The sequence below is a fragment of the Populus alba genome, chromosome 1 (assembly GCF_005239225.2).
Source record: "Populus alba chromosome 1, ASM523922v2, whole genome shotgun sequence".
NCBI classification, from domain to species: domain Eukaryota; kingdom Viridiplantae; phylum Streptophyta; class Magnoliopsida; order Malpighiales; family Salicaceae; genus Populus; species Populus alba.
This window is the reverse complement of record NC_133284.1, coordinates 50,558,066-50,571,626: the sequence shown is the minus strand read 5'-3', so window position 1 is coordinate 50,571,626 and position 13,561 is coordinate 50,558,066. Positions and strand designations below refer to the sequence as shown.

Genomic DNA, 13,561 nt, shown 5'->3' with positions numbered 1-13,561 from the left:
CCCGTAATCTACACATATCTCTCCAGCTAATACACAAATCTTGCCAGCTAACACTCCCCCTCAAGTTGGTGCATAGATATCTATCATGCCCAACTTGCCAATCATACTGTAAAAATCTTTGTTTGATATTGCCTTGGTGAGGATATCAGCTAGTTGACTTGCAGATTTAACAAATGGAAAACATATAATTTTTTGATCTAGCTTCTCTTTGATAAAATGACGATCTACTTCAACATGTTTAGTTCGATCATGTTGAACAGGATTGTGTGCAATCTGAATTGTTGCTTTATTATCACAGTACAGGTTGATAGGATCCGTATACTTGATCTCTAAATCCTTCAGAATACTCTGGATCCATAACAACTCACATATTCCCTGAGCCATTCCTCGAAATTCTGCTTCTGCACTAGATCGTGCTACAACTTTCTGTTTTTTACTTCTCCAAGTAATCAGATTCCCTTCCACAAAGGTTAGATACCCAGATGTAGACCTCCTTGTTGTTTGATCTCCTGCCCAATCTGCATCAGTATAGCCTTCTATATTTGAGATACCATTTTTTGAGTATAATAAACCTTTGCCAGGCGCACCTTTAAGATATCTCAAGATTCTATAGACGGCATCCATATGCTCCTCACTTGGTGCATGCATAAATTGGCTCACAACACCTACAGCATATGTTATATCAGGTCTAGTATGGGTTAGGTAAATTAACTTACCCACAAGTCTTTGATATCGACCCATATCTGTAGGGACTTGATTTGGAAAGATCCCAAGTCGATGGTTCACCTGTATTGGTGTTTCAACAGGTTTGCAAGCTAGCATCCCAGTCTCACTTAGAAGATCCAATACGTATTTATGCTGTGAAAGGGAAATTCCTTGTTTGGACCTTGCTACTTCAATGCCAAGAAAATACTTCAACTGTCCCAAATCTTTCATTTCAAATTCTGCAGACAAGTACTCTCGCAGTGTCTTCATTTCTTCAGGATCATCACCTGTCAAAATCATGTCATCTACATACACAATCAATGCCGTTACCCTACCATCTTTATGTTTAACAAATAATGTATGATCTGCATTGCTCTGTTGATAACCGGTTGCTTTCATTGCCAAAGAAAACCTCCCAAACCAAGCTCGAGGAGATTGCTTCAAACCATACAAAGATCTCTTTAGTTTGCACACTTTGTCTTCGTGTTTGGAACTTTGATTTATTCCAGGTGGAAGTTCCATGTACACTTCTTCTTCTAGATCACCATTCAAGAAAGCATTTTTTACGTCGAATTGTTGTAAGGGCCAATCTCGATTTGCAGCAATGGATATGAGTATACGGATGGTGTTAAGCTTGGCTACTGGTGCAAAGGTCTCCTGATAATCAATACCATATTTTTGGGCATACCCCTTGGCCACGAGTCTCGCCTTATATCTGTCAATGCTTCCATCTGCTTTAAGTTTAACAGTGTATACCCATCTACACCCAATCGCCTTCTTTCCTTCTGGTAACACAACAAGTTCCCAAGTGGAGTTCTTCTGCAAGGCTTCCATCTCTTCATTCATAGCCTTTTTCCATCTTGGATCTGCCAATGCATCCTGCACATTACTAGGAATAGATACTTTGGATAATTGATTAATGGTTAGTGCATAAGATTCCGAAAGTCTATGAGAAGAGACATAGTTATTGATAGGATATTTGACATTGGTTTTAATGTCCGGTTCATATTGTTTCTTGGAAACACCTTTATTAGATCTTTGTGAATACCTGGGAGTCGGTCGAGATGTATTTTCAGTGGTGGAATTGTCTAGGATATTCTGTGCAGAGGACTCTGTGGTTGATGGTGCGGGCAGGTCAATCATCGCAGTGTCTTCCTCATCAAGGTTCACATCTTCTATGTCAACAGCACCCAATTCAATCATCTCAGTGTTGTCCCCATTATGGTTTACAGCTTCTATGTCACCAGCATAATTCCTACAAAGGTCATTGTCCAATGATAAGATCCTCTCATTTGGGATAATTTGAGTATCAATGAGCGGTATAGCATTGTGCTTGTTGCTATTCATCCTTTTTTCAAATGTCTCCAGTTCCATAAAAACACCATCACCCTCACTGTTATTAGACATAGTTCTGCAAAGCTCATCCTCTGAATACACATTCTCCCCCTGAAGAGGAGAGCCTGAGCCGACTGCTAAATAATAAGGAGTTGTTTCTCGAAAGGAAACATTAAGAGAGACATGTAGCTTTCGTGTTTGAGGACAATAACATCTGTATCCTTTCTGAAAATCAGAGTAACCGATGAATACACAACGTTGGGCACAAGGGTCAAGTTTGTTACGTAAGACTTTGGGTATGTGAACATACACGGTGCAACCAAAGGTTCTGGGTTCTAAGTTCGGGTGATGGGGTGTGTCAAAGAAGCTTTGTAGTTTCTGGTTTGGGGTCTGAAAGTTAATCACTCGGGAAGGCACTCTATTGATGATGTAGACAGCAGACTTAACAGCCTCTCCCCAATAGAAGCGAGGCATATGCATTCCAAAAAGAGATGCACGTACCACCTCCATGATCTGCCTATTTTTCCTCTCTGCAAGGCCATTTTGTTGGGGCGTGTAGGTGCAAGAAGTATGGTGTCGGATACCATTTTGGCGAAGAAAATCACCAAGTGAGCTCTCAAGAAATTCCATGGCATTATCAGATTGCCATACTTTAATCTGTTTCTGAAATTGATTGTTCACCATGCTGTAAAATTCCCGAAAAGCAACACTTGCATCACTTTTCTTATGAAGTAAGGATATCCATGTCATACGAGTGCATTCATCAATAAAGGTAATAAAGTAACGAGCTTTAGACAAAGACGGGATTGTTGCAGGTCCCCAAATATCAGAGTGAATAACCATAAAGGGCTCCGAGCTTTTATTCAAAGAGGGGAAATGAGGTTTACGATGGCTCTTTGCCAATTCACAAATGTCACACTGAAAATCCAAAATATTCAATTCTATAAATAAACTGGGTTTCAACTTCTTAAGATAACTAAAGGAAAGATGTCCTAGCCTTTTATGCCAAAGCCACACTTCAGACAATCTCCTATCCCTCGTCGTCACAGAACATGCCTTGTTGTTCTGCCATTTGCAAATGTTTGTCAATTCCAAGTAGTAGAGATTGCCCCGTTTAACACCACAACCAAGAGTCTTCCGTGTCAGAATATCCTGAAAAACACAAAAAAAGGGCCAAAAAGTAACGGTGCAATTTAGTGCTGAAGTGATTTGGCTTACAGATAACAAATTACATTCAAGACTAGGAACAACCAATACTGTATCAAGAGTTATGGTAGGAGTTAAAGCAATGGAGCCCTTCCCTGTAATAGGGGAGATACCACCATTGGCAGTAGAGATGACCTGTTGGGATGATGGATGAAGATTTTGTAGTTTATTACAGTCTCTAATCATATGGTCGGATGCACCAGTATCAATAATCCAAGTATTATCCATAGTAATAGCAGAAAGAACATTAGCCTTACCAATACTACCTGGCTGAGTTACATTTGCAGTAGGCATCGAAGTCCCCTCTTGAATTGGAAGGCTTTCACCTGATATGGCCAGTGCAGCTTTCCCACCTGATATGTTCTTCCGTGGTTTCTTGGAAAAATCCCACCATTCGGGATATCCAATAAGTTCATAGCAACGCTGCTTTGAATGACCAGATTCACCACAGTGAGTGCAAACATAATGATTTTGCTTTCCTGAACCCTGACTATTTTTCCCTTTGGCAGAATTATAACCTGTCCCTCGTTGGTTTCTATTCACTATCATGGCTGTATTTTCAGAGATCAGCCGAGGAACTCCCATGACCTGTCGCTGTTGTGATTCTCTTCTAAGACATGCGTAGACTGCTTCCAGGTCCATTTTTGGTTCCTTTCGAAGAATTTCACCACGGATCTGATCAAACTCAGAATCAAGACCGCTTAAAAAAATATGAACTCGTAATCTCATCATTGCTGCATGGAGTTGTACAATCCCTTCAACAGATTCTTCTTGGGATGTGCTGCGATGATCAATTTCCTGGAATATTGCAACAAGTTCATTATAATATATGGACAAAGGCCTACCATTCTGAGTGCTTGAAAAAGATTGTTGATTCAGTTCAAACAATCGTGTCTCATCAGATCCATCGTAGAAGGTTTTTGACACTGCCTCCCATATTTCTCTTGCTGTAATAAGACGAATGAATCTCTGCATCAGGTGGGGGCTCATGGATTCAATGAGCCAGCTCTTAACTTTATGATTTTCAGTAATCCATATAGCATAATTCGGATCATTGGGTGCTGGTTTCGCCGTTGCTCCAGTTAGATACCCAACTTTGTTACGGGCTCCAATTCGCATCTCCATCAACTGTGACCATAACGTATAATTTGTTTCATTGAGAATAATGCTGACAGGAAAACCAGAGGTATCCTGCTGAATGATAATTGGGTTTGGCAGAGGGTTGTGTGAAGTGGTTTGAACAATAGGATTTTGTTCTTGTTCTGCCATTGTGATTTCGTTTGCAATTGGAAGTTCCCTAAAAAAAAAGGGTTCGAAGGAGAATGTAGGGAAGAAACAGAGAAAAAAAAAATTATTTTTTCAAACCTGCTCTGATACCATGTTGATTATAGCAGACATACAAACAAAGCTTTTTATTCTGTAAAATACTTCACTGCATTGCTTTTGTTCGTCTTTACAGAAGAATATATATACAAGTAGGTAAGGTGACCTAGTCTTGGTAGACTCCTATTCTTGGTATGATAATAATCTGTTACAAGGAAACAAATAGATTTCCCTACAATCCCGTAATCTACACATATCTCTCCAGCTAATACACAAATCTTGCCAGCTAACATGAAGCATGATCACCTTGCCCAAATACTCCTATTAATTGAGAGGATTCTCTTACTTCAAGTATTTGGAGCTTTTTGAGACCTGAAGCCATGGCTATTGGGAAGAGACTCTTCAACTTGTTGCATCCTCTGATCTCAAGTCGACACAAATTAGGAAAGCATGCAGATTGGAGATCACTTTCTGACAATATCTGATGCTTTTCATCATTATTATCCTTGGCAATAATTTGCTCCAATTCCTCATAATTTGATATCTTTAGAACTTGCAGTTGAAGTAGATTAGCAATCATGCTATATGTGAATACATGTGTCAGTCTCTTACAGCTATACACCGTCAAAGAAGTCAAATGGCTCAGCATGAGACTCTTCCATATACACCTCAAGTCAGGCAGAAGCACGTGGGACAAAGTTAATGTTTCCAAACTTGTTAACCCCTGCATCAAAAGGTACCAATTTGTTAGATATAATTCCTAGTAATTTATGATAATCTAAATATAAAATATTATTTTATATTAGTTAAATTAAAAGCAATCATGAAAAAAGTATACTAATTAACTAAAAAAAAATAATTTTTTATATTCGATTTATAATAAAAAAAATTATGACATTGTCCAAAAATAAAAATATAAAAAGAAAATATTTTGAATTTTACATATTAGTAAATGGTTTTAATAAAAATGCTTGATTATTGGTCATTTAAATCATTTTTTCCATAAAAAAAGTGAAAAAATTGTAAGAAAAAAACAAGAAAAATACATTAAAAAATATGTTTTTCGAACTCAATACAAATTTGGTGCTTTTGAAATTCTTTGAATGAGGAAAAAATATTGTATTTAAAAAAGAAAGTTTCAATTTTTTACTTTTTGAATCTAATTGTTTAAAAAATTGGATAAAAAAACCAATTTTTATTAATTTTTTGAACCATGACATCATAAGTTGCAGCACTGAAACAAAAAACTCAATATTCTCAGACGAAGCTTTATCGTCCTGTCCAAATACTTTCCATTAATTGGCGGAAGAGCCTCAATTTCACTCCTTTTAAATTCAGTGGATGGCTAAAGGATTTTCTAGCATTTATCCATTACTTTAGTTTTAGAAATATGATGGAAGAAATAAGAAATTACATTACAATAATTGATGTCTAACTTCCTAAGCCAATTTAAATCATCAATTAAATTCAGTGGATGGTTAAAGAACTTATCAATTACTTTAGTTTTAGAAATTTGGAGGAAGATAGAACAAATTATCACAATGTATTGAAGTTGACAATTTAAATTAGAAAATAAAAAAAAATGAAGAAATATAAAGGACGTACTCGAATCTGTGCCAACAAATCATCCCATTCTTCGTGGTAATGGATGGTTAGACATTGCAAAGAAGGCAATTGGGCAGCAACATCCTTTAGACCAAAAAAGCTGCACTTTGAAAGAGACAATTTTCTTAGCTGAGGGAAGTCGATGATGCCATCTTTAATTTTAGACTTGACGATGATGTCATCTCCTTCTCCACTGTAAAATACTTGCTTTAAATTGTTAGCTTCACGAATCTCCATCTCTTCTAGGTTCTGAAAACTTGGAGACACGGAGACAGGAAACTATACAAAGAGTTTTTAATTTTGGGAAGCCAAGAGACTCTGGAATTATTTCCCCTTCGTCATCCTTCTCTCTGATAAGACGCTTCAATCCACCGCATTCTTTTATCTGTAGTGTTTCCAGATGAATAAGACTTTGAGCGAGGGACGGTGTGAAGATAATGTCAGTTTGTCAAGAGACGACAACTCCAGATGAATAAGACTTTGGAGGCTGACAAGTCTAGTGGGCCCCTTCCATATACATTTGAGCTCAGGTAAATAGCACAGTCGCAACGTTGTTAAAGATGATAGCAGCGGCAGCTCCTTTTCCTCACTGCTTCCTTCATCAGCCTCTTCCAATGAATTGCATTTATCAATTTCCACACTCCTTAGATTTTTCAAAGCCATTTTGCTGGAAACAGAGTGTGAATATCCCCACATTCTTTCACTTCTACATGTTCTAATCTTTGTTAGAAGTCCTTTTGCGACCCATGGCCGTGGGAGGTCATCTGATCAGAGGACAATACTATATTTCTTAAACCCTTCACTCTCCAAAAACAAATATGAGACACGGTAGGAAACAACTGCTCAAATGTCTTTTCATTTAACTATTATTATATGCAAACTCCACCAAAGACAAGTATTTGCTCCATCCGACACCAAAGTCAATCACACAAGCTCTTAACATATCCTCCAAAATTTGTATAGTCCTCTCAGATTGTCCATCTGTTTGAGGATGAAAAGCAGTACTTAACTGAACGTTAGTCCCCAAAGCTTCCTGAAATTTCACCCAAAATCGAGAAGTGAACTGTGGACCTCTGTCAGACACAATTGAGATGGGCACACCATGCAACCTTACAATCTCGTTAACATAGATTTCTGCGAGTTTTGCAAACCCATATGTCACCTTTACTGGCAAGAAATGAGCTGACTTGGTTAAACGATCAACTATCACCCAAACCGAATCATAACCCTCCTGACTCCGAGGCAAGCCTGACACAAAGTCCATAGTGATCCTCTCCCATTTCCATTCAGGAATCAACAATGGCTGCAAAAGTCCTGGTGGTTTCTGATGCTCACCTTTAACCCTTTGACAGGTCAAGCATCGAGATACAAACTCAACAATGTCCCTCTTCATACCATTCCACCAATAACACTCTTTCAAGTCTCTATACATCTTATTAGAACCAGGATGTATAGTATAGGCAGTTTGGTGTGCTTCCATCATCACATCTCTTTTCAAATCATCCACCTCAGGCACACACAATCTTGAACCAAATCTCAACACACCATCTTTGTGGATAACAAAACCCGGAGCTCTCTCTAACTCCAATTCATCTCGAATTTTGCAAAGTTGTTCATCCTTCATCTGAGCTACTTTAATCCGGTCTACCAAGTCTGACTTAGCCTGAAAGTGAGCTAACAATGCTCCCGATTCACAAAGCTCAAAACTGACTCTCTCATCTAACAATCCGTGTAACTCTTTAATCAAGGGTCTCCTCACCTCCTGAATATGAGCTAAAACTACCATAGATTTTCGACTTAAAGCATCAGCAACAACATTTGCCTTGCCCGGGTGATATTGAATCGTGCAATCATAATCACTTAACAATTCTATCCACCTTCTTTGTCTCAAATTCAGATCCTTCTGCTGAAAAATATATTGAAGACTCTTATGATCTGAAAATATCTCACATGTCTCCCCATACAAGTAGTGTCTCCAAATTTTAAGGGCAAACACTACCGCAACCATCTCCAAATCATGTGTGGGGTAATTTTGCTCATGCTTCTTCAACTTTCTCGAGGCATAAGCAATCACATTACCATTCTGCATCAAAACACAACCCAAACCAATCCTGGATGCATCACAGTACACGGTAAAACCACCAGACCCTGAAGGTACTGTCAAAATTGGAGCCGTAATTAACCTTTCCTTCAACTCTAGGAAGCTCTTCTCACATTCTTCTGACCATTGAAACTTGACACTTTTCTGTGTCAACTTAGTCAACGGAGCAGCAATTCGGGAAAAATTCTCCACGAATCTCCTGTAGTATCCTGCTAAACCCAGGAAACTTCTAATCTCAGATACCATAACTGGTCTAGGCCACTGCTTAACTGCCACCACTTTCTGTGGATCAACCTCTATTCCATTCTTGGACACCACATGTCCCAAAAACCCAACACTCTCTAGCCAAAACTCGCTCTTCGAGAACTTTCCATACAACTGATGATCTCTTAGAGTTTGAAGCACCAATCTCAAATGCTCTTCATGTTCCTCTTCACTTCTTGAATACACCAAGATGTCATCAATGAACACAATAACAAACTTATCAATAAATGGCCTAAAAACCCTGTTCATCATGTCCATAAAAGCCGCAGGTGCATTTGTTAACCCAAAAGACAACACCAAGAACTCGTAATGCCCATAACGAGTCCTAAAGGCAGTTTTTAGAAATATCCTCATTTCTAATCCTCAATTGGTGATACCCCGATCGTAAATCAATCTTTAAGAAACATTGAGCTCCTTGTAATTGATCAAAAAGGTCATCAATGCGAGGGAGTGAGTATCTATTCTTAACAGTGACCCTGTTCAACTGCCTGTAGTCTATACACATCCTCATTGATCATCCTTCTCTTTACAAATAAAACAGGTGCCCCCCATGGAGACACACTCGGATGAATAAATCCCTTATCTAACAAATCTTGAATCTGCTCTTTCAACTCTTTTAATTCTGTTGGCGCCATCCTGTAAGGTGCCATAGAGATTGGTTTTGTTCCTGAATCTAGATCAATACAGAATTTGATTTCCCTATTGGGAGGTAGTCCAGGTAAGTCATCGGGAAAAAACATCGATGAATTCCTTAACTATCGAAACTTGTTCTATCCCCGAGACCTCCATATTCACATCATGCACATAAGCCAAAAACCCTTGCATACCCTTTCGTACCATCTTTCTCGTGATGGCCGAGAGAATATTAGATGGATATGATAACCCATCTCCATGAAAAGCAAACTCTGTCCCCTCATCAGGCTTGAAAACCACTGTCTTATTCCAACAGTCAACTGAGGCATGATGCCTTGACAACCAGTCCATACCTAGTATCACATCAAAACCTACTATTTCTAAAATTACCAAATCACCTAATAGGTTTCTACCTTGCACTTCAACTTCACAATCAACATAAACGTATTCCCCAAACATAACCTTGGACCAAAAAAACTGCAGTTTGAAAGAGACAATTTTCTTAGCTGAGGGAAGTCGATGATGCCATCTTTAATTTTAGACTTGACGATGATGTCATCTCCTTCTCCACTGTAAAATACTTGTTTTAAATTGTTAGCTTCACGAATCTCCATCTCTTCCAGGTTCTGAAAACTTGGAGACACGGAGACAGGGAAGACATATTCCAGATACTGACAGGAAACTATACAAAGAGTTTTTAATTTTGGGAAGCCAATAGACTCTGGAATTATTTCCCCTTCGTCATCCTTCTCTCTGATAAGACGCTTCAATCCACTGCAATAATATATCTGTAGTGTTTCCAGATGAATAAGACTTTGAGCGAGGGACGGTGTGAAGATAGATGTCAGTTTGTCAAGAGACGACAACTCTAGATGAATAAGACTTTGGAGGCTGACAAGTCTAGTTAAAGATGATAGCAGCGGCAGCTCCTTTTCCTCATTGCTTCCTTCATCAGCCTCACCCAATTCAAATACCTCTTCCAATGAATTGCATTTATCAATTTCCACACCCAATTGCGAATATCCCCACATGTTCTAATCTTTGTAAGAAGTCCTTTTGCGACCAATGGCCGTGGGAGGTCATCTGATCAGAGGACAATACTATATTTCTTAAACCCTTCACTCTCCAAAAACAAATATGAGACACGGTAGGAAACAACTGCTCAAATGTCTTTGCATTTAAGGATGTGGCGCTGATTCCACCCAAATATAATCTTGTCGAGATTGGGTATGCTGTTATTGAATACCCATTCCCTAACACTATATCATATTTGAGCAACCTGGGAAAAACAAAATCTCTGGGAATGCATTCAACCTTCGGTATCTTCAATGATATTACAGCTAAATGCGACAGCGAACTTAGTTCTGTTAGGCTTGCATTCATTCCTTCTGTGCTGTCACATCCAACAACATCCCATTCCTCGAAGCTGAAATCCCCGATCAGCAGTTCTTCTAACTTCTTCAACCTTCCTATCAAATTCACAGGAATCCTTCTTAGATTTTTACAACCTGTCAAATCCAACAAACTTAGCTCCTTGAGCTCCCCAATTTCACCAGGTAATTCTTCAATGGAGCAGCACCACCTGAAAACAAGAATCCTAAGTCTTTGCAGCTCTCTAAACCCAATGAGGTCCTTACAGTCACACCTTCTCAACAGCAACGACTGAAGGTTCGTTGAGGATTGAAGTGATTGCAATGACAAACACCCTCCCTTTAGAGACAAAACTTCTATTGCTTTCATCCCTTCAAAAAACCTCTCTGGAACATTCAAATCATCATCCAGTTCTAATAAAAGAACTTTGAGCTGTGGACACACCAATCCTTCAGGAAGTTCTGCTAGTTTATTGCCCATTAACGAAATTGTTGTAACACTATTATTTATACTCTTCCACCCATTGCCAGCACTTACCATGAATCCATATTCTTTAGTTGCTATGTCAATAGCAACTTCACGAAACAAGTCATGCATTTTCACATTTTCTTCACTTTCAGTGCCCAACAGCATACACCTATCTTTGAGGGCTTTCATCTCCGCATAAACTTGTTCCCTTGCATCTTCAATGGACTCCGCATCTTTATGTAACCCATAGCCAACTGCGTATCGCGTCAAGTCCTCAATTGGAATGCTGTAATCTTTTGGAAATGAACAGCATAGCAAGAAACATAACTTGGTTTCCTTGGACTTCAAATAATCGTAGCTCAACTTAAGACATGCATATGGATTACTTCGGTCATCAACGTTTTCCATGTGCCGAGATTGAGATTTTTTGAGGTTTTTAGATGCTAATTTCCACTCATTTTTAGATTGATCTTTTAGAGCCCTTCCTACTGCCTTAAGTGCTAAAGGCAATCCTTGGCATTTTCTCACAACCTTCTCTGCCACACTGTTCAAGTCAGAGTCCTCATCACTTAAACCTGCGTTGCTTTTGAATAAAGCCCAAGCTTCAATTTCAGTAAAGGGACTTAACAACACTTTTTGCTGGCACGCCAAATAAGAACATAGTTCTTGATTACGTGTGATCATCACCAAATGGGATCCCTGTCTCTTGGAAGTCAATATCTTTCCAAACATCATCCAGGACTATAAGCACCTTCTTTCCCTGCAGTCTCTGCCATAATTCATTTGCTCTCCCTTCTTTACTCTTCTTGACAAAAGTCAAATCTAAACGATATCTGCCATTTGATCCTGGATGCCTGTGATATTTGGATTCTGGGACACCGTAGCCATCAAAACTTCATCAAACAACTGCAACTCTTTGGCCAACCTGGCTACTTGTTTCACCAGGGTGGTTTTACCCACCCCTCCCATGCCGTACAGTCTGATCATATTGATCTTGTCATCTTTGAGAGCTTTCATAATCTGTTTGAAAGCTTCTTCTGACGATCCTGAGAGTGTGAATTCCTTTGATGGAAGAAATTTTATCTCTGGAAGAGGTGCTTTGCAGGAAACTGTTGTAAGCTTTGTGCTAGTTTCTTGAAGTTTTCTGAAAGTCTCCGACTTCTTGGCCAGTGCCATGCTTAACTTGAATTGTCGCTTGCAGTTTGGACACCAAGTAAAGCATTTTCCATTTTTTTCTATTTCATTTTCCAAAGGCTTCGCACCTTCAATTCTGTTGTTTGCATCTTCCAGCCATTCGATGACATCTTTGTAAATTTCTTCAGCATTCCTTTCAGCAACTCGGACGGCATCTTGCAGACGATCTTTTACCGAAACCAGGTGCTCCTTTTGTACTTTGAATTCTTGTGCAAAATTGTTGAAACAGAACATGTAACGGAACTGCCTTCCTACTGGTTCCACCATGAGATCTGCTATCTTGGATATAATGGATCCAGCAGCACATTCGATAGCCATTTTCCACCGGTCTGAAAATCAAAGAAATAAGGATACAGAACGTGAGAGTGAGTCATTACAAGTAAAATAGGCATTGAGAGAATGAGAATAGTCATTTTATTACCTTAATTTGTGAAAATATATGCGGAAAGCACTGGTTCTGACTGCTCAATAATAAAATATAGCGAGAGGAACAAAAGGAGAAGGCCTTTAGCTCTGTATGGAAGCCAGCTTCAAAAGCAACAAGGCAAGGTACAAGTAGAACGATAAACAATTAATCCCTTGTCCTAACATAACAATTATTTACACAATAGTTCATAGATCACTGTAATCCCCTTGTCCCCTCATCAATAGCTATCCATAAAAAAGATAGAAATACTTTTTTTTCCCCTCAAAACCAATAAAAAAGAATTTCATTAGTGAAAGATAGAATATCATCAATCTAATGAATATATTTATAAAAGAACGACTTTATGTTAAAAAGAGGAGAAGTATTAAAACAAAATAGTTTACATGGATTCTAACTTGCGAGTTAGAGCAGCAATTCCCATAAACAAATGCAATTTGATAACATAATTAAGATAGTACGCATAATATAATATAAAGATAATGATAAAGAAAATAGAATAATAATTTTTACAAGTACTCACCTAGCAAAGAGAGAAATGAATGGAAGGTTGATGATCGGTCAATGTTTTTGTTTTTTTTTTGGAAAATTATGAATAAGGAGAAAAAAAGACTACCTCCGCAACACCCACTCAAGTAATAAGACCTGCCCGTTACCCGTTTTGAAGGCATCCAACTGCAGTTGCTTTCTTACATCCTCTTTTGTGGTTTCCTTTTATTTCAGTCCTTCATTTCTTTTGTGGTAATCCGATGAGCCAATAGATTGTCGCCACTAGTTCGACCTGATCTCCTCCTTACAACCAATACATTGTTCTTGTATTTTGTCAAAGCAGAACAGGGTAGCTAGGAACCAACAAGGTTGTTGTTCAGCAACTCTAGCTCATGCGTGAAATCAAAGACCTGCACCGAGTTCGCTTCATGTAAGTCATTAAT

The 13,561-nt window shown here is 38.6% G+C and overlaps 1 pseudogene; it reads right to left on the bottom strand.

The window, feature by feature from the left end:
• Window positions 1-4,646: 4,646 nt before the first annotated feature.
• Window positions 4,647-13,287, bottom strand: LOC118059515 (disease resistance protein At4g27190-like; annotated as a pseudogene).
• Between the last annotated feature and the right edge of the window lie 274 nt (window positions 13,288-13,561).